Raw genomic sequence first — 22,559 nt, 5'->3', positions numbered from 1 at the left:
CAGATATTTCTAATTTCTTTTGGATATTTCTAATTTTTTTTTCTTTACCGCAAGACATTTTGGTGCCAAACCCAAGTGTCTTTCTTCCATGTGTTTTAAATAAAAACCTCCAGCGTCTGTGATAAAGCCTGTAGACCTCCCTCTGTGTCCGGCCCAACTGAATAGCGTTTCTCTCTTGCTCTAGCAATGGTTAAATCCCTCTGGCAGCTTTATGAGCTCCTTCGCTCACACTTTATTGGGTAACATGTTCACAAACAGTGTTCCCAAGCCTTTGTTTTCATTAAAGTACAACATGTACCATCAAGTTGCATTTAATTCACTGCTTCATGTTTTATACACAGTATCGCTGACCGAGGTCTTCAGTATCTAATACTGGAGAAGGGATAATGAAGTTCAAACTGGTTTTATTACCCGAGATCTTTAATAATTGGCTTCTAAAAAAAAAAAATCAGTGGAAAAGAAACAAGATGACCAAGTGCTGGCCAGACTGATGCTCTGCAGATACACTGGAATGAGGTCAAGAATAAGAAGTTTTATGTGGGTCTGTCTCCAGGGAAGCTGTTGGAAGTTGGGTGCCCAGAGAGTGGCCAGCCCCCTCCTTGTTTTGAGGAAGAGAAGATGATGGGAACGTGGATGTGGATGGCCATTCTGGTGGCTTCCCGTTCTTTGACAAGCTACCCCCCCTGCAGAGAAGTGCCAGTGGAGTGCGATTCCAAAGGCAGATGGCAACATCTGACTTCTCATCCGTGGACACCAAGGATTGAGGACCATGCCATCTGTTGGGGCAACAGCAGGTATAAGGGCACCAGGTGAAATGCAAACCAAATGAGCCAAGTGCTCTCACCACACAGTGCAAGGCACGTGCTTTTAATTTCTGAAGGCATCGGCTGAGGGAACGTGAACCAAGGATCAGCAGCAGCACACACGAACAATACAGAGTTGCTGTGGAGGACAAAAAGCCAAGTTCTTCCACTGTTTTTGTCCCTTTATCCGTCACCTCTGTTGTCTGGTTCATAGGCACAGGCCAGGGATGCTTCTCAGCACTGGAAGGCATTTCACTTTTGATGCAATTTACAAACAGCTCACCGCCAGGGCGCAGTGGAGAGTGGGTGGGAAGGAGGGTGGGGGATGAAAATGTAGTGTCCAATCACAGCTGTAAACCTCCAAAGGCCCCACCTACAAGGCAAATTCAATGCAATACCGATGGTTATGGACTCCAGGTTTATCTCTCAGCACTCTCTCTGTGAAAAGAGTTGAGTGAAAAAGGCAGACACACAGGGGTTCAAATCACAGCACCACCTCTGACCAACCTGGGCAAGTTACCTTAACTCTCCAGGTCTCAGTTTCCTCATCTGCAAAGTACTTGGTACATAGTAGGCACTGAGCGTATCTTAATTTGTCTCAGTCTAGATTCTCATTTATGAGCAAAGGAGCTTAATGGCTGGCTTAAGTAGAGAATGAATTTATAAGGACAATGTTGGGTGGCTCAGAGTCTACAGGAAGACTGAGAGCTAAGATGAAAAATCAGCTGGAACCAAGAGGGGTTAGAGAGCAAAGGACACAGTTGAGGTTATGCCTAAGGCATTGGCTACAGTGCCATCCCTGGCATCACCACCACCGGCCATTTGGTGCCACCACCCTACACGAGACCTTCTCTATGAGCCTCTGCCTTGCCCTCCTCCAGATTCAGGAGCACAGGCTGCACCTCTGAATGGTCAGCCCCCAGCCATATGGTCATGGCTGAGCTGCCCAAGGGCGGGAAGAGAGGATATACTTAGAAACCTTGGAAGATGCTCTTGGAAATTCTTAGCAAGTATGCTCTTCATTCCCATTCTCTACATAGCACTGGGAGAGAGGCGAGTTCAGGCTTTAGCTTTTCTTACAACCACTTTAATGCATTGCATTTTTTGCTGCCTTTTCAACAAGGGGGCAGGATAAGGGGAGCCTGCCTCCAAGCAGCCTGACTGGCTTGTCCAAAGCCATGTAGGGTACAAGGGACAACGTCCGGAATGAAAACCCACACCTCTCCAATTCCCTGTAAGTTGTGTCCACACTAGCTCGTGGGGTGACTATGGAAAAACTCCAGAGGAAAGAGTGGAACCGTGGTTTCCTGTAGGAACAGTGAACACTGGCTACCAAGTGCAAAGTGATTTTTGATTTCCATATCTGTCACTGGTACAACAGAACGTTAAAGAAGTGCCCTGGCTGGCCAAGCAAAATGGGGACTCAGCCAAGTCCATGGTTAAGGAGAGAATGAAAAAAAAAGTATCTGGAAGATTCAGTTGCACACTCCATTATGTTCTAAGCACTAGGCTAAGTGCTTTTGTGGCATTATTTTACTTAACAGTCAAAATAAACCAGAGTAACTATCGATTACTCTCCCCATTTTACAAACAGGTAAATCAAGGTCCAGAGGTTAAGAGCATGGGGATAGCATAGACATGGCAAAGACCTGGGCCTCAGAGCTTTGCCTTCAAAGCAGAACACGCCCACAGATGTCTCTGGGTGGTGGCGGTATATAAAAGGGACACGGGAATCTCAGGGCACAATATCATGGGTCCTTAAGAAATGCCTGAGGATCTCATAATCTCAAAAACGGTATTGTTTGGGCTGAGGGATCAAGAGACAAAAAGCTGAGGGATATTTCATGATCTGGAAACTTTCAGTTTCCTTTAATATGAAAATACTCAACATAAAGTATTAAAGATGTAAGGATTCAGAGGTTTCAGGAGGCCAAAGAAGATTAAGAACGTCTCTCCCCAGATGAAGTGCATGGTGTATCCATTACAGGGCATGGAGATTTCCCCTCCCCTCCCCGGCACGTTCCACTTAATAGAGAAGACGCTGAAAACTTTGAAGAAATGCTTTCTTTGTTCTGTAAGTTCCATGATTAATTAGGTATAAGCCATGTTTCAAAACGTTTCGTCATTTATTTGTAATTCTCCCCAGAGCGTGTACAGTAACTTGGCTCCGAACACGTAGATTACATTGCAAATGCTACTCATATGCTGGAACTTTTTATGTTTCCTTCTCTTCCCTCCTCTGTTTTCCCCTAAAGCACTGGAGTCGAAGAACAAAGCTGGACTCCAATCCAAAAGCACACCTTGCTCTGTATGGGTCTCCCTGGCTTATCAGTAACCCCCAGAAGGGGGACTGCAACCGGAAACAGCAGGGGTGCGGTGGGCAGCCTTGTACCCACACACGGACGGGACCTCCGGGGCTGTGCGAGCCCCCAGCCCAGCAAAGATGTGTGTTTACTTGAAGTCCATCTTCATCCCTCCATCTCTATTCATAACTCCCCACTGCGGGTATAAACTAGTGATCAATGCGGTGTAGCAGGAAACATGCGGAATGCAACTGCAGGGGTCAGAGAAGTCTTGGAGCTTTGTTTTTCTTTTCTGTAAAATGGCGGTAACAGTCTCTGAGGTCCATTGACTCAACCCTAAGATTGAATATGATTCAGCACAGTGCTTCATTCAGAGTGCACGCTTTATGGATGTTCACTGTGCTTTTGATTCTTGTCGGTTTGGCCCAAGTCCCCACCCCAAAGACACACACACACGCACACACACACACAGAGGCTGTTCCTTCTTGCCCTCTTGTCAGACTCCCTGCTCACTACTAAGGCAGCCTCTTACTTCAGTGGAACATCCTTGTTTCTATGTCTTTGCTTCCCTTCACTCTTGTCAAAAAGAATACTCTTCCAAAGCTCAGATCAGGTGACGCCACCTCCTCCTAGAAGCCCCAGGAAGAATGCGTTTGTAGTCCCCACTTTGTAGACTATTAGAGCTAATCAGATACTTTGTTCTTATGGATTGTGTGGGCTCAAGGTTGAGCCCTGATCTGAGTAAACTTTATCTGCCTGGAGTTTAAAAGTATGTTGAGTTTATTCACTGGGTGTATTAATGTCCTAGGGCTGCCATAACAAAGTACCACAAACTGGGTGGCTTAAACAACAGAAAATTTTTATGTCACAGTCCTGGACTAGAAGTCCAAGATCAAGGTGTCAGCAGGGTAGGTTCCTTCTGAGGGCTCTGAGGGAGAATTTGTTTCAGGCTTCTCTGCCAGCTTCTTGTGCTTTGCTGGCAATCTTTGGCAATCCTTGACTTGCAGAAGCATCACCCTTATCTCTGCCTTCATCTTCACATGGCCTTCTCCCTGTGTATGTGTCTGTCTCTATGTCCAACTTTTCTCTTCTTATAAGCACGCAACTGTATTAGATTAGGGCCCACCCTAATGACCTCACCTTAATTTGATCATCTATGAAGACTATTTCCAAATAAGGTGACATTCACAAGTACTGGGGGTTATAGGACCTCAACATCTTTTTTAGGTGGAGACAAAATTCAACCCATAACACATAATTCAACTCACTAAAAGTGGGTGGGTGACAACTCTAAGGCTGTGTTTGGAGTCAGAGGTAAGTCAGAGCCCTATAAGTTCATTCTGCTCCTAATTATAGCAAGGGCAGGCACTGAGGATTCTGGGAGGGTCTTATCATAGTATCACCCCAACCTGTCTTTCTCATTAAACTTAGGCTCATGGTTCTCAAGCCTGGCTGCCACTGTAAAGTTACCTGGGAATCCTAAAGACAAAAACAAACAAAAGAAAACAAACACAACAATGCTGGGGGTGGGGAAAGGCAGAGTCAGTCTGTCTTCTTATGTGCAGCCAGGGTTGAGAACCACTGTGCTAGACTGACATACAAACAACCCATGTGGTTTTCCCTGGTCTAGCCCGAGAGACATTTTTCATCTGGGGGCTTACAACATACTCAGGATGCGTCAATGATCATTAACAAGTTAAACTGATCTTTTATATAGAATTCTATTAAAGAATATAGAAGGTTAAAATCCTCCAGATGGTCGAGATTAAGGAGAAATACATTCTCTCCTAAAATATGTAGCCATTGCCCTAGTGTTGGACTACTTTTGGGAGGACCAACTCTTGCCCAAATGGAGGAGTGTAGGCTAGGGTTTCAGTCTCATGTACAATAGTTGTAAATGCTTTGAGATCCAAGAGGGAAAGATTTGTAAGTGAAGACACCGTTGTTGTCTATTTCCATGGTGGCCAAAATGACATTCCAGGCTTATACACAATCTGGCTGGATGGTTCATCTTGGACTTGGGATTATTAGTGTTTCGATTAGAGAAATGAGCTGGTGTATGAGGAGTATGTAGACACCTGGAGAGAAATAAGCCATCCATGGGCCAGACTTTTGATAGAAAAGATAGTAGGAGCACTGGTAATAACAGTAGCTAACACTTACATGAGTATATTGTATATCTGATGGGTATGGTAGCAAGGCTGTTATTGCTACTAAATTTTTATGCCAATTTCTTACCTGACAAAATTCCATTTTGAATATTCAGCTTGAATGACTACATTCTTCCTCGTGTCTTAGAAATATGAACAGAAGGAAGATTTCTTTGGAAATTAAAAGCATCTTTATTTGGCTTTTTTTTTTTTGTGTGGTACTCGGGCCTCTCACTGCTGTGGCCTCTCCCATTGCGGGGCACAGGCTCCGGACGCGCAGGCTCAGCGGCCATGGCTCACCGGGCCCAGCCGCTCTGCAGCATGTGGGATCTTCCCGGACCGGTGCACGAACCCACATCCCCTGCATCGGCAGGCGGACTCTCAACCACTGCGCCACCAGGGAAGCCCCTATTTGGCATGTTTTAATAAAGGGTCTAGAAGGACAAAAAATGCCTAGATTAGCATTTCAATTTTTGGTGAACTGAGGTTCAGATGCCTGAGAAACAGCAAAATAATGAGCGCATAGGTCCTATAAAAAGGACTGGGAAATTACTCATTCTGATCAAATTCAGTTTGCTTATTTCAGAGAGAATTGGGGGAGGAGCAGCAGGGGAAAATGGGTTAGTCAATTAGGACTAACCCATTAGTTAGTTAGTCCTCATGATTAGTTGCAGAGCCTACAAACCTCAGGGATATAAATGATACCTACAACTCCGCCACCTTCACTACAATGTATATAATATCATAAATAATAATTTATCAATTGCAACAAGTTTGCCCTCAGTCGATTACCCTGGTCATAGCAGAGCGGGTCCAGCAGAAAGGGGAGGAAGAAGTTACAAACTTTGCCTGTGTCCCGTGAGGGACATTGGTGAGTTTAGGGACCAAGGAGCCCTCTTCTGCCAAGAAGTTGGTCTCCAGTATTTATTTGGGTGCAAACCAAAGTAGAATAACGGGAAAGGAGGTCCTTCATGTAAAAAAATCTCAAAAACTTTACAGACTGAATTAGGTGTATTCCTTATGAGATCCCTAACAGCTCATAAATAACTTTTAATGAGATTTCCAGCAAGTAAAATAGCACATGGGGGAAAAATTATTCTTTTTTATTTTTGTTATTTTGTTTTCAATAAAGCACATATTTCATATCTGTTGTTTTCCCAACCCATAGCCGAAAGAAGGGAAACCATTGCAATAAGAAGAGATTAGTACTGAAAATATTTAATTAACTGATAGGGACAGGAAACACTTGAATATGTCATTGAAAATTCTTGACATTGCCCACCAATCTATGGAAACGTATAGAGCTGAGTCTAAAGCATGTTCCGGAGTTAAGCAGAGAAATAAATCAAGGTTTGCAAATGTCATTTAAGTTTTTACCTGTCCCACGATTCAAAATTATTGGCTTCCCAATGAAAAGCATATGTTGTGTCCCTTGCCTGGGGAGTTGTAATGAAGTGAGGCAGACACTCTCCAGCCCTCCCTCCCATCGTGCCCCTCTTGATTTCCCATCGAGTGAAAATAATTACCGTATCCTTAAGGGAGCGCTTCCCTGGCTTTCCTGCGTCTGGTCTCCCGATAAGCATTGCCATGTCGGCTCCTCCAGCCCTGCCCCTCTTCCTTGAGGGACCACGGTTTGATTTATGAGAAAATAGTTGGCAAATTGCGATGTCCATCTTGATGGATGACATCATTTGGAGCATTTTGCTGATCATGTATGACTACCTTTTTTTGTTGAGCCTGCTTGCAATTGATCTGCAGCTCCAAGAGCTGAAGAGAAGGGGAAAAAAATAGCAATTGCCTTTTCTTGGAGAGGTCACCAAGCCGAGAGAGCTCTGGCCTTTTGTTCCCTTGAAACACAAGTCACGTTGAAGCCCTTGACGAAGAGCTCTTACAGATGTTATCTTAGATGTCCAAACGAGGACTCTTAGAGGTAGGCAAGACAGGTATGGTTCCCCTCCTTCAGAAGATCGGAAAAGTGAAATTCAGAGAGACTGAGTGCTTTGCTCAAGGTCACACAGCTAGACAAAATCAGGGGTTCAGATCTTGGGCTTTTGACTCCAAAGCAAGTGCTTATTTCTCTTTCCTTTCCTTCTCAGTGGAACGGGGATGTGCATTTAATGACAAAATCAAACCCCCTCTGTTCTAAGCTATTCAGTCCCACCTGCCCCTGCCCTAGTTGTTGCAGTAACTTCCTATCTCTGGACCTCTAATATCTTCCTTCCCATCTCTCTTCCTTGCTGTCACAAGCATTTTAATTTGACAGAAACAAATCCAATCATGTCACTGCACTGTTTAACAACTTTCTGCCCATTCTCCACCGCTCGCCTCTCAAAACTTTCCATCTCATTCCCTCTAACAGGAAAGCTATGGAGTGTGAGATGGAGTTCAAAGCTGTCTACTTTGAATTTCTTTGAAATCTCATGCTTTGTCTTGAAATTTAATATGGGTTTTTAATTCTATTCTATATGTCCACTTCTTTCCCCCCATTTAGAAACAATGATTTTCCCCTAAAATTCTTTGAGCACAAATGTTGCCCTGGAGAGCTGCCTCGTGTTTATCCTATGGCTTTGTGCAATCCTAATTTAAGGAGCCAAGTCTTGAAGTCCAGGACTTTGGCAGAGACTACAAGGCCCATATCCAGTTGGGTTTACCTTCCTCGCCACCTCGTTTCTGCCACTCACCCTAGACTCCTTACGTGACAGCCAACCTGACTTTCCATACGTCCGTGTCTTTGCTCTTCCCTCAGTCTGTAAGTCTCTTCTCCATTTGCGTTGAATGGCAGGTTTCACTGCACTTTCCTTTGTGCTCTACCACCCCCCACAAGGAGGTGGCTGTGGTTTAATCACCTGCACCCCATTCATGGTAGCAGTTAACCCTTGGATCCAGATCATTTATGGGCAAGTCTGTCTCTCCCCACTGGACTAGGTGTTGTTGCCCATCACCTCCATTGTTACCTACCAGTGCCCAGTGTACTTGGCACAAACCAGGCACTAGATAACTGCTTGTAAACTGAATGAAAAATATTAATACATTCCCTCTAGGAGATTGTTTTTTAGAAGGTAGCCTAACCTCTGTTGTTTATACTATACAGTTTAGAGGAGTTCCACGCATTTAAAAACAGGCAAACAAACAAAAAAATGACTTGAGTGTCCCTTTTTTGTGTATGCCAAGTACATTACTTCACTGATCTTCATGTTCATGCAACAGAACGGGCAGGGCAAGTCCAGCTTACCTCATCTCCTTGCCATAACTTAGAGGTTAAGCCAAGGCACTGGGTGTGGTCTGTCTGGGCTCTCAGTTCCCCCTCCTTCCCAGCTTTGTGTGACCTCAGTTTCCTCACCTGTGAAAGGGGTGAGAGTGGTACTGTTGAGATGCAGCGTCCTGTGCTGGTGAAGGGCATGAGCTCTAGAAATGATAGCCAAGGTCAGGGGTCTGCAAACTATGGCCCATGGGCCTACTCCAGCCTTCTACCTGATCTTCTGTGGCCTGCAAGCTAAGAATGGTGCTCATAATTTTAAAGGGTTTTAAAAAGTCAAAAGAATAATATGGTGTGACACATGAAAATGATATGAAATTCACATTTTGATGTCAATAAATAAAGTTTTATTGACTCACAGCCCTGCTCGTGTGTTTATATATTGCCTGTCATTTTTTGCACAATGATGGCATTGTTGAGTAGCCATGATAGAGGCCATTCAGCCCACCAAGGCTCAGTACTGACCACCTGATCCTTTCCAGAAGTTTGCTGACCGCTGACCTATGTTCAAATCCCAGCTCCACCCCCTATGAGTTCTGTGACCTTGGGAAGGTTAGTAAACTTTTCTATGTCATGGTTTCCTCTACTATAAAATGGACATGACACTAATCTCTGCCTCACAGGGCGTTATGAGATGAATAAAGTGCTTGGTAAGGACCCAGTAAGTGTTAGCTAATATTACTAAGCTGCCTCCCCAGAGGGCTGGAACTTGCCAAGTAGTAGAGTGGGGAGAGAAGGGGGTGCTAGTGCCAGCTGCGTGGAGAGTTCCAACTTGATGTAATTGGAGAGGCTGAGACTCAGGATGTGAGCCAAACTGAGCTGAAGGAGAACACCAAGGCCAACATGCAGATACCCAGCGGACACCTTTCCAAAGGGCCTGGACAGGCCGGAGGCTGGGGTCACAAAGTCAAGAGTTCCAAATTGGATTTAGATGGGACCAATGCAGAAGCCAGTGAGAAACAAGCAAGAGGTAGGAGGAGAAGGTTCTAGACGATTCCCCAGGTACCAGACAGCACTCCACACCAGGTCTGACTTAAAGGGACAGGCATGTCATCCCCCTCTACCGATGAGGAGACAGAAGTTCCGAGTGGTTAAACGGTTTGCCTAAGATAACACAACTTGTAAACGACTAACTCCAAAACACAAGATGCCCAGACCACGCCATCTCCCTCCACTCCACCCCGACAAATTTCCCACCCAGTGTTTCAGGTTCAGATCCTTTCGTGGCCATTAGAAACATCGTTGAGACTAAGGGAAACTGCATGTCTCTGTTGTACTGTTTCGGTTTTTCCAAGAACAGAGAGTTGTCATCTTTTTAAAGCCATCAGGCATGAATTTGATGTGTTTTCTCCCTTCCTGCAGTTAGAGTCCTCGTTACCGGGTGCAGCAGGCACTTGCTGTGCATGCTTAGATCTTCAGCAAGGTCTCTGACGGGGCCTCTAGCCCCCAGGCGCGTTTCTCTCACAAGTTCAATGACAACCCTGCAAATGGCAAATTATGATTTGAGAGTGCAAGGATCCAAGATGCAGGGAAAGAAAAAGTTGGGGGAAAGCAGTCTAAGAAAAGCAACAAGTGATTCAAGGATCTAGGCCAAACATAAACCTATAGATTTCAATAGACACTTGATAAAAACATCTTTATAATGTCTCCATGTCGTCAAAAGAAGGCTCTAGATCACAGCTCCTCTTGTGTCTTATCCCTAAGAAATGTGATTGCCGAAGAAGACTGGGCTCAGAAAGGCATACTCCAAGGGCAGGGTGAAGACAATTCTGCTTCAGAGCCTAGCGACACGCAATGTTTTGGCTGCTCTGTCGAAAGTAGGGATTCTTGTTTATTTGACAATTTTTCTTCCTTGGACAATGTATTTAAACAAGTGTCTTCTTTTGGTCCAGTGTTTCTTCAAATTTATTTATAGAAGAACTCTTTTCCTTCCCCCTTCTAATCTGTTTTTCATATTTTGGTGAAAGGGATAATATATAAAATTTTACAAGGGTTTAGCTTTCTTTGCATTTCCTCCATGTGGACATCTGGCGTTCTCATTAAGGAAGTGATGTCCATTCATAGACCCACGCTGTCCTTAATTCATCCTAAAGATCAGTGCCGTAATTTGAAGATTACACTGTCTTCCAATGTCTTTTGCAAAGGTTCTCTTTTTTTAAAAAAAAATCTATCTAGCACTCTTCAGTTAGTTTTATTCTGCTCATATCTTTAATTTCCAAAGTTTCCTTTTCAGCCTCTTTTCCCAAACAGTAAAATACATAGCACGATTATTTTGTACATTTTGTCAAAAGCATGTTTTTTATGCTCTAAGTCTCTCACCAGGACCCCTCTAAATTTTAGGCTTTAGGGCTGAGGAAAGAGGCAGAACAAACAATCCGACTGCACACAAAGCATGCCTCATTACGCATTACGATGACCCTCGAAGTGCTGTATTCCTGCTGAGAGCACCTCAGATTTGGTCAGACTTTGGAAAGCTTGAATTAGAGTTGATAATCTCCTGAAAATGATATCAACCCAAGGTTGGCTCAGTTCCTGTGATGTCATCAAGGCATTTAATTATGTGAGAGAAATGTTTGGATAGGGTGCATGGAAAATACACACACAGGTACACACACACAAGCGCATGTACACATGCATGCAAAATGCAGTCGTTCAATCCTGGGCCAAGAGATTAATGCCAATTTCAGAAGCTTCGTCTAAAGAAGTCTTATTTATAAACCCTTTATGATGCTTTTATTATTGTGGTGGTAATAATAATAATAGTTTAAAATAGAAACAGTAGAGCTTCCCTGGTGGCACAGTGGTTGAGGGTCCGCCTGCCGATGCAGGGGACACGGGTTCATGCCCCGGTCCAGGAAGATCCCACATGCCGCGGAGCGGCTAGGCCCGTGAGCCATGGCCGCTGAGCCTGCGCGTCCGGAGCCTGTGCTCCGCAACGGGAGAGGCCACAACAGTGAGAGAGGCCCGCGTACCGCAAAAAAAAAAAAAAAATTAGAAACAGTAGTTTGAGCAGAAAATATCGTTCCTCATTTGATTCGAGTGGGGATGTTCCCCTCAAACAAGGCTTTGGGTACTTTGCATCTTTCTAACACGCTGGTACAATACGCTTCTCCTTAAAAGTTCTCTGCACTTTAGAGAGTCACTTATATATAGAAATCCATTTCAACTGACAAGCTGATGAATGACCTGCCCCGTAATACAAATGACTGTGGGTAAACATATTAGGTGCAATGTATTTTAATGATGTCTAAACAGTCAGAGGTTGGTATATCTAGCTGGGAAAGGTCTGTTGAAATTGAACCTGCTTGTTTTCTTCAAGTTTATTCCCAGTAATTTATGAGTTTGAATGTGGTCTGCAGTTTGTATTCCCTGTGGTTTGCCCTCCTTTGGAGTTGAGTTGGGGCTCTGTTCCATTAGGTTGGCAAGTGAGCTGCTTTCAAGTTAAACGGTTTCTGGAAATAGTATTCCTTAATAAACAATAGGTCAGCAGAATCGGAGTGAATCACACATTCCTCTAAAAACGTACATAGCACCTGGTGTTCCATTCCTAGGAATAGTCCTTAGAAAAGCAAATGATCTAGTAGATCAGCTAGAAATTGTGATGCAACGACAAACACATAGCATCACTTATGTTGTATTTTAGCCCAAAATGTGGAATTGAATCCATCAAGACTTCAGATATAACATCTAGCGTACAAGAAAAACAGGGGATAGAGGAACAAGTTAAACACCACCACAAGGAAGCAACCAGACAACTCTAGACGGTAGAGCATTCCACAGGACCTCTGGCCTGACCTCTTCAACACGTCAGCAACATAGAAAAGGGAGATCCTAGATGACAAAGCGACTTGAAGGCCATAGGAACCAAGTGCAATGTACAATACTGATTTATATAGTGGTTTGGACAAACAGCTATGATGGACATTTGGAGATCAGTTGGAAGAATTTAAATATGGTCTGGCTTTTAGAAGAGCACAAAATTTACTAAAATGGTAAGGTGGAGATAGTTGACAGCAAAAAGTAGATCACAAAAATTTTAAAAACCACACACACGTGTTTGTGTGTGTGTGTAAAGATGGGGAAGGATATGCACAGATATACTAAATTATACTGGTGATCTTGGGGTGGGTATTAGTTTCCTGTGGCTGTTATAACAAATTGCCGCCAACTTAATGGCTTAAAACAACACAAGTTTGTTATCTTATAGCTCTAGAAGTCAGAAGTCTGAAAACAGTTTCACTGAGCCAAAATCAAAAGGCTACCTCTGGAAGTTCTAAGGGAGAATTCCTTCCCTTGCTTTTTCCAGCTTCTAGGGACCACCTGCATTCCTTGGTTCACAGCCCCACCTCACCCCAACCTCTGCCTTCTCGTCACATACTCTTCTCTCCCTCTGCTTTCTTTGTCATATTGTCTTCTCTGACTCCGACCATCCTGCATCCCTGTTACAGTGACTTTTGTGTTTATAGTCAGCCCACCAGACACTCCAGGATAACCTCCCCAGCCAAGATCTCTAACTTAACCATATTTGCAAAATCCTTTTTACTGTTTAAGACAACATATTCACAAGTTCTGGGGACTAGGATACAGATACTTTGGGAAGAGGGGGGAATTTTTTGCCAGCCATAATAGATATATGGTTTCTTCATCTCTTTATTTTTACTTGTCTGCATTTTCTGATTTTATACAGTGCATATGTACTGGTTCTTTAATATTAAAAGTAAAATGGTGGGTTTTTTCCCTGTCTGGAAACTACGCAGTTCCCCCTTCAACTGGTGTCCGCTCAAGTTTTCATGTGGCCCCTCTAAACCTCAGCTTTGCTCGGTCTCCAGTATGAATCTCTGAAGTAGACAATTGTAAGCAACCTCCCAGTTGGTCTCCCTTCCTCCAACCTCCCCTGATGCTCCATTTAACCTGTCTATACCAGACCAGAGCATCCCCTGGAAGACCAATTTTGACCAAGAGTCTCTCTTTCAAAAGCTTTCAATGGCTCCCTCTTGTCCACAGGACAGGGTAGCTGCTTCTCCAAGCCCCAGTCCAGGCCACATCGCAGTGGGTCAGCTCATTGTCCTTTCAAGGCGACCCTGCTGCCAATGCCCTATAACATCAAACATACTGCCGGTTCCTGTAGATGTCATCAGAGTGAATTCTGATGTTCACAGCCCTGTGTTGTTATCTCAGATCCTGATGGAATCTGACTTGAGTGGGCAAAGTCGCTGCCCACTGAAGACAGCCAGAGTCTGCAGCAACCCTGCCTGAGGCAGGAGACGATGCCAAGAGTGCCAATGACTCGTTCTCCTGAGGCTGCTACAGCTCTTAGCACCAATGCCATTAGAGGTCTTGGGTGTTTGGTGCCTTTTCTATGTTAGTGTCCACAGAGCCCCCATGCCTGAAAAACAAGGTTAAGATTTTGGAGGTGGAATGAAAAGACTGTCTAGATGAGAGAATCCCAACCATTTCCCAGCCCTGGCCCACCAGCCCTAACCCATGGCTCTCACTATCTCTTTCTTAGGACAAGCTTGTAAGCAGGCAGCTCCACAGTTCCTTGTAAAACAGATTTTAGGTGGGAACAGCCCACAGGCTCCCAACAGGCCCAGATGTGCCTGAATCCTAGAGCAGATACACTCTGATATATTCCATTCCGTAACGTGAGCCAGGAACTATCTCGCCGACAATAATATGACTAAACTCTATATATTCAGGACACCATGATAGAGTGAATACTTCCTTCAAGACCACACTTCCTAATTTTTAAATTTTTATTTATTAGCACTTTCAGTGCTTGTGCATTCGTAGCAAGTAGCAGGTGTCAAAGCTGTAAGAGAACTGTGTGGGCAAAAGCTTGAAGTTGAGAAGCTCCTCTCAAGTAATTTAATTATACTTTGCAGATCTGGGAAAGCCCTCTCTTATCCCATTTTCAGAGAGTTTAAGAGTTCTGCAAAGATGTAGCTTGACAAATGCTCTTATGCATTCTACAAATGAGAAAAATGCCTTGTACGGACAGTAAGGAATCTTCTAAGACCTTATAGAAACCAGGTCTCCGGCCTCCCTTGTCACCACACCTACTCCCTGCTTCTATTCTCTGTCAATAATCATACTTCAGCAAACAAAAATCAACCTGCTAGGCAGAGCTGCAGCCGCTGCCGGCAATTCTGTGCAATCCATTTTGTTGTGTAGCATGCTTTATAGATGATGTTACAAAAATCAGAGTTTGGCAAAAAGCCCTCCTTTTCAGATATTTTATGTGGAAAAAGAAAAAAGAAGAAGAAAAACGTATCCAGATCTTTTTCGAAAATTACTCACAATCAGCTGGAAGGTATTCGGTGAACTTTGTTTTACAGCGTTTTGTGGCCAGTTACAAATTTGGGTCATGCCCTGCAATCAATCTCTGCCGGGAACTTTCACTGAAACCATCAGGGGAATTAGAAATAAAATGTTAGAGGCAAGATCAAGAATGCACAGATGAGCCGGAGAAACATGTGAGTGGCTTTCTGGATGTGTGATGAAAGGACAGCTAGATAACTCTGGTCCAAGCCCAGAGCCAGGTTCTCATCCAATGTCACTCAAAACTAAAGTTGGAGTGTGTTTCCCTCCATCTCTGATGGCACAAAAGGTTTTACTGACTTAAGAACCAAGACCGAACCATCTCTCTGTGATTATTTTATTGGCTGCAAGATCCACGAAATAATGGTTACAACATGAAACTGTACTGTGTCTGAGAAAATCGGGGGAACAGCCAAGTCTGAAGAACATTCTATGTCTTTTCGGCAAGTATCCACCTTCCTTGCCTGGGAAGCTTAGCATATTTCTAGAGGAGTAAGTGCGATTCTCCACAAAATCTGGTGAGTGAAAGTGACTCTCTTTAATAAACCTTCTCTTTTTTCATCTCTAAAAAGCAAGGGAGGCCTGGCCTGGGAGCGCCATTTTCTGTTTCTTCGGAGGACCACAAAGATGTCTCCAGTTCTCCCCGGAAACAAGCTGTTACATGAGCAGGCCCTTTCCTCCTCCAGAGTCGCTCTTTTTTTTTTTTTTTTTGGTACGTGGGCCTCTCACTGGACGCGCAGGCTCAGCGGCCATGGCTCACGGGCCCAGCCGCTGCACGGCATGTAGGATCTTCCCGGACGGGGGCACGAACCCGTGTCCCCTGCATCGGCAGGCGGACTCTCAACCACTGCGCCACCAGGGAAGCCCCAGAGTCGCTCTTTGAGAGGAGTTCCACGGCTGCAGAAACTAAAGGTTACATTCAAACTGCCAAGGTTTCCCCAGGACTTAAATGGAGAAGTTCACCCCTTCAACCCCAAAATCCCAGGGAAGAAATTTTGATCCTAAATATGGAGATCCTTGTCAATATTCCATTTAGGAAGCAGCCCCTCTGATTTGTTTTAGAAGAAAATCAAACTATAAACTAGTAGAAATAGTGATCTGGACTCCTAACTTTGATCCCTAGAGGTGCTGGGTGGATAATAATATAATAGTTCTATCCACAAGAAATAGCTACCATTTATTGAGCATTTATATGTGCTAGGCTATGAGCTAAGTGCTTTGCATTAAAAGCCTCATTTAATCCTTACAAGGACTGTTCAAATTAGATAGTACTATCCTCCTTAATTTGACAAAGGAACTGAAACTCAGAGAGGTTAAGTAACTTGCCAAAATCACACAGCACTTAAGTCACCGAGCTGGGGTTTGAACCTGCTCAGTGTGGCTCCCAATCCTGTCCATGTCAGTGCTCAGAACTGTGGCCGTCCCCATCTCTGAGATGGACGGGAGAGATGCTAGTTAGACTTTGGAGGACTGAGGAGAGGGTCCATCCAGAGAGGGACAGTGTAAAGCTTGAGAAATACAGAACCGTGGTCCTGCTAGGAACCTCTCTAACGTAAGCGAAGGGGAAGGCGGTTGGGCCCCATTTGGACAAAGGGTGATGACAGGAACTGGGCCAGAAACAGGCTTCAGAGCAGCGGAGGGGAAGAGAGGGCAAACGACCACAGGTGTCCAAGAAGGCCAAACAAGCCAGAGTCAGGGAGCTGGGTGCTATCTCCCTACAGAGAAACCCAGTTTGAAAAGAGAATCACTTCCTTCTTAGACTCTCAGGCTGCCTGGCAAGGCTGTTGCAGGACCCAGAACAAATGAAAAATTAAGTCCTGAGCCTGTTGTTACCCATGGTGATGGCTGTTGCTATACTGACTAGTGTATTATTTTGGATCCTCTGAGAAAGACTCCAAGACAGGACTAGTCGTATGAGGGCTTTATGGGGGCAATGCCTGTGAGGAGAACAGGGGAGCCTTCAGACTGCAATGCCAGCCTGACCCCAGTGGAGGAAGGAAGGAAGGAGGGAGGGAGGGAGGAGGGAAGGAAGGTTTGGGTGGGAAGAGTCTTGGTGGCACAGTTCTGAGGAGGGTTTGGCCAGGCTGACGGGGACTCCTTGAAGCAGAGCTGCCTGTGGGAAGAGTCTTGGATCTCTTGGAAATGGGCCTCTGAGGGAACCCACCCTAGGTCATTGGCTGGGAGCAGCCCACAGGAAGTGTGGCCTCAGCACAGATCAGTGGTGGATCCAGAGAGACAGCGATGGCCATCAGTCAGCATGCTGGGTGGTGGCTTTTCACAGTCACCACAACTGGCTGTCCCCTTGCTGGCTCCAAAACAGGGTAGGGAAGCTCACGGGGAGCCACTGGGATGTCTAGTGGCGGGGTTAATAACGCATGCCCCATAGAGTCTCTGTGCAGATTAAATGGGGAAATGCACGTCAGCATCCAGCACAGTGCTGGCACCCAAACAATCCCAGGAGAACAGCAGGTCTCATTTTATTAAGCAGTTCAGGAGAGGTGGAGGTCACCCTGAGGAACTACACCCAGGTCTCAGTTCCATCCTGGGATAACCAGTCATGTTCTTCCGAGGAGATTCCTGCAGCTTCTAGAAACTCCATCTCTCTCTCCTCCCTTCCCCCTCCTCTCCATCCCCACCCAACCAAGGGGAGAGCCAGGCTGAGTTACACGATGCTCCTTCAGAGCACAGGTGGAGAAATCAATCCACCTTTTGCTTGACCGGAACCTTCTGATTAGAAAGTCAAGCCATCCTCCCTTTGGAGCAGAATTCCTCTTCTGAATGTAAGTTGAACTCAGTCTTTTTGAGATAAAGACTAGCTTCTGAAAAAAAAAATGTTTTTGGTTATAAAATGAAGGCTGACTGTTAGCCAGTGAGATGTGAGATTTGGGGCTCCACCAAAGGGGTGCAGGAGGTCTGAGGCCAACCTTATTGATTGGTGAGCTGAAGAAAATAGGGTTTTCTGTTGATGCCCTTGGGTAATGCCATTCTTGCCCTCCCTGGTGACCATTTCATTTACTTATTTTAAAGCAGGGTTTTATGGACTCTATTTGCCAGACCTCGTGTTTGCTGGGAGTACCTCACGTTTCAGACATTTACTGGAGTTGACTCCGGTTAAGATTCTTTTTGTTGCAAATGCATTCAGTTTGGGGACTGAGTGTGGAATGGAAACCCCAACGAGAGGGTCAGTAAAAACATCCTTCTTCTAGAAAACATTGAGAACATACTAGAAAAAAGAACTGGAAATGAGAAAGGCCTCTACCCACAGAGATTCTCTCAAATTGGAAGATTCTGTCATTGAAATACGGTAGTTCCATTCGATAGCATCTGAAAGATAAGTATTCAGGGAAATTAGAGAAAAGTTCCTCCACTGGAGAGCCTGGCATTGCCTTCCTGTCCTCAACTGACAAAGAGCCCAATTTTCTGGCATTTGAGAATGAGTAATATTTAAAGATTTAGGGAAAATTAGTCAAATGCACCTTGATTATAAACACATGTACCCATTTCATTTGGCTATTTTTAAATGTGGGTTTTAACCAGCTGCCATTAATAGCGAGTGTGCTGCTTGCCTGTTTTTCCTTCTTCTTGTAATAGAAACGGCAGAAGGAAAGACATATTTAGCCATTTTGGATCTCTTTCCAGAGCAGGAAGAATTATTGAATATAAATTGTATCTTCCTATCTCATGAAACAAATGAAACCTTCTAAATTAAATAAAAGGAAAATTAACAATCAGGATTAGGTAAAAAACATTACATTTCCTTGGGGCTCGAGTTACAAAGATATGTTTTTGTAAAAGAAAGAAAGGTCAGTTACCACTATTAAACTTGTATATTGTTTTATGCTAAGTCCTTTCAGTGGCCTCTCTGAGGGACCGTTTAGTTTGTATTACAGCCTAATAAACTCCAGGTGCACAGGACAAACTGAATAATCAGAACCCGATGGCCCAAACTAGTTAAAAATAATGTGGTACATTCCTGGTTCTCTGCATTTAATTTATTGTTAATCATTGTTATTACTTACATTTATTGGGTAGTTTTTCCAGATTTATTAGGCACTACATTTAACAGTGTTATCGCTTGTAACTGACCATCAGTGGAATCGAAAACATATTTTTGTAAAGACTCCCACCCCAATTAGTAAGTTGTTTCCCTTTGAGATGAAACAGACCCCAAAAATGACTGTGTTATTTTCCCCTTGAGTCAAAGGGAAACTCTGGCACAAAAACCCACTTTTGCTAAAACCACCTGTTGGATGATAGGGAAGGGGTATCATTCCTGAGACACAGAGGTGACCTTTCCATTCAAAGTGGAAAAATGAGGGATTTTATTCTACACGTCAGGGGTAGTCTCCCACCCCAGTGGAACAGGCAACCTCCCAGGGATGAGACTTTTAGGACACCAAGGAAGGACTGGCGGGAACCTGTTTCTCCACCTGCCTGGAATTCTATAATCCAGAAGCAAACCTTTGGATGAATGGGAGAAGTGATGCTTTGACTAAAATTCACACTCAGGTATAAATGACTGATGTTCTCTTGACCTTTTCTTTTTTTTTAAATATTTATGTATTTATTTATTTGGTTGCACCAGGTCTTAGTAGCAGCAGGCGGGCTCCTTAGTTGTGGCGTGTGAACTCTTAGTTGCAGCATGCATGTGGGATCTAATTCCCTAACCAGAGATCGAACCCAGGGCCCCTGCATTGGGAGTGTGGAGTCCTATCCACTGTGCCACCAGGAAAATCCCTCTTGACCTTTTCTAAGAGTTGTTTTGGAAAGGGAGTGGGAGAGAGCACAGAATACCAAAAGGAGAAATATCAGAAGAGGAGGACCAGAATGGGAGCCTTCTCATCTTTTCTTGTCCCTAATTTTGCTGGTCCAAGTCTTGCCAGAGAGCAGCATCTCCCACTTGGAATGCGGTGAAGCAAGTGGCCGGCACAGAAGATTTGCCCCCAGGGATGAGGTCTTTCATTTGGTTCCGCACACTGAGCGCCCAGGAACCTGAGCAAGGCTCAGGCTCGGAGCGCAGGAGGTGGCCCCTGGGCACACTCCAGCCTTTGGTGAGCTCTGACTGCTTGGCATGCAGCAGTGAGGCACATCAATAATTACCTGCTGAATGCCTGAATGAATGCCAATTCCCATCACATCCTTTCGCCTTTAGTGGGAACCTGCGGGGTCAAAGAAAAGACCACTAGATGGGAGGCAAGACTCTCAGGCTCTAGTCCCCAGTCTTCTGAGTGACCTTGGGCTAGTGGTTGGTCCTCTTGGGAAACTCAGTTTGCTATTCTATAAAATGAGATGGCGTGGTGGTCCACTGATTTCATTAAGTCCTCCAATTCTTCACACATCCAATCCCTGTTCCAATTCACACCCCAAATCCATGTTCTTCATCAAGTGACTTTACAACGCCTCTCACGTAAGGGGTGGAGTCCACTCCCCTACTCCTGGAATCCAGGCTGGTCCTATGACTTGCTCAGCCAATAGAATGCCACAGAAGTGGAGGTGTCAGTTCTAAGTGAGTCTTTGGTGTTTCTGCTTACCCTCTAACCTAGTGTCCTGGGGGATGAAAGACACACGGAGCAAAGCTGAGTCACCCTGGTCTCCCCAGCCAAAGTCAGCCTCCGCCAGCTGACAGCCACCAATCCCCAAATATGTGAGTGAGTCCAGCCAAGACCAACAGTGCTACTGACCCTGGACAGGAGAGCACTAAATGCTTGTTATCCTGTGCCACTAAAGTTCGTGACTGTTTGTCATACAGCATTATTCTGACAATGCGTAACTGATATGGATGGTGCCATTAGATGAGCTCTAAGGTCCATTTCTGCTCCAAATTCTACAGCTACTTAGAACCTAATCCAGTATATGGACAAATATCTAGTCCTAATTGCATCCCCTGGGAGACATTGGTGGGTCTCTTTACCTCCCTAGGCCTAATTTAATAGAGAATGATAATCCTTGCCCCTCCCTGTAGACCTCCTTGGCAGGGCCACACACAGGGGTATTTTAGAGGATAATTTGAATATTCAATATGGAATCACTTTGAACCATTCAAAAGGCAGACTCTATTATGAGTTAATTCTTAGCCATAAGAATTCTACATCTTCTTAGGAATCTCATTAGGAAGCCCCCTAAGGTGCCATCGCTTAGAAGACAAGCAAAAGAATCAAGAAGATGCTGTTTAAAAACCCATTTGGGTCTCTTACAAGATATCCACATTCAGTGCTCTAAATTAGTATTTTGTTTCAGAGCCACTGTAGAGCAGCCCCTTTTGATGACTTGGAGGGTATTTCCTCACTAATTTCAGGTTTTTGATCCAAATCATTTTGACCCATGGTTTAGCTATGTGGGGCTGAAGGAGAATTTAAGATAAATTGAGGTGCAGTGAAATGGAAGAGATAGGAAAGGAGAGAGAAGTTACCCCATTCACTCCTCCATTCATTCAATAAATACCTAGCAAATGTTGACTACATCATAGGACTGTATTTCCTGTATTTGGCTGGGGTTCCATGGTGACTAAAAGTGATCCAGGCCTTGCTCTCACAGGGGTTTTGGGGTATATGTCAGAGGAGAGAAAGACACTAAACAATTAATTATAAGAATGTTAGGAGCCAAATCATTAATTTGAAACCTGGCAATTAAAAAGAATGTGTCATGGGATTGACATATATACACTGCTATGTGTAAAATAGATGACTAATGAGAACCTGCTGTATAACACAGGGAACTCTACTCAGTGCTCTGTGGTAAACTAAATGGGAAGGAAATCCAAAAAAGAGGGGATATATGCATATGTATAGCTGATTCACTTTGTTGTACAGCAGAAACTAACACAACATTGTAAAGCAACTATACTCCAATAAAAATTAGTGAAAAGGTAAATAAATAAAAACTATGTGTCACGCATTCTTCCTGCCCTTCCAATACAAACTGTATCTTTGGATAACTAAATAGAACTGGCGGGCAAGTTTATCTTTTTAGAAATATTCTAGCTAACACACAAAGAAAAAAAATTAGAATGTCACCATTTTGCAACTCTTACAACAAATGAATGGATCTAGATGTTGAGCATCAAAGACCTCTAACATCAAAGAGAGAGACAACCAGACTTTATATGCCACTTGAGGGAAGAAGTCATCACTTCCTATGAAGGAGTCTTGTAATAGAGAAAAGAAAAAAAAAATCAAACCTTAATCCAATCAAGCCTTAAAAGCCAACTCTCAATTTATATTTATAGGCTATTCAGAGGACAGAGGAACATGTTCAATTGCACCAAGGGGTTGCAGTCAGCAAAACCTAGACTGTGGGAAACTCTACAGAGCAAACAAGCTGAGTCTGTTCACAAATAAATTGCAAGGGCAAAAAAGGAGACAGTGGAGGAACCTATAGCTAAACAAAAAATTTAAAGACATAAAAAATGAGACAAAACTAAAGGAGAGGATCTCGGGATGCACACTCAGGTAATAAAGCAAAGAAGGAGGAAGGTAATAAAAAAAGAAGAGATGAACATAAACATCAGGAGGGTGGTGACTTTCGGAGGGAAGCACCCTCTGCAGAACATCAGGGTTGACCCGCAACATTCTATTTCTTGACCTGAGTAGTGGTGTCAGTGTTGTTCACCTTCTAATAACCCTTGAAGCTACACTTTTCATGTCGTTTTCTGCATCTGTGTTATATTTTACAGGGGAAAAAGTTTTTAAAAACTTAATTACAAACTTTTTTTTTACAATTATAGATA

This window comes from Hyperoodon ampullatus (genome assembly GCF_949752795.1).
Source record: "Hyperoodon ampullatus genome assembly, chromosome: 1".
Lineage (NCBI taxonomy): Eukaryota > Metazoa > Chordata > Mammalia > Artiodactyla > Ziphiidae > Hyperoodon > Hyperoodon ampullatus.
Note: the sequence above shows the minus strand (reverse complement) of the source record.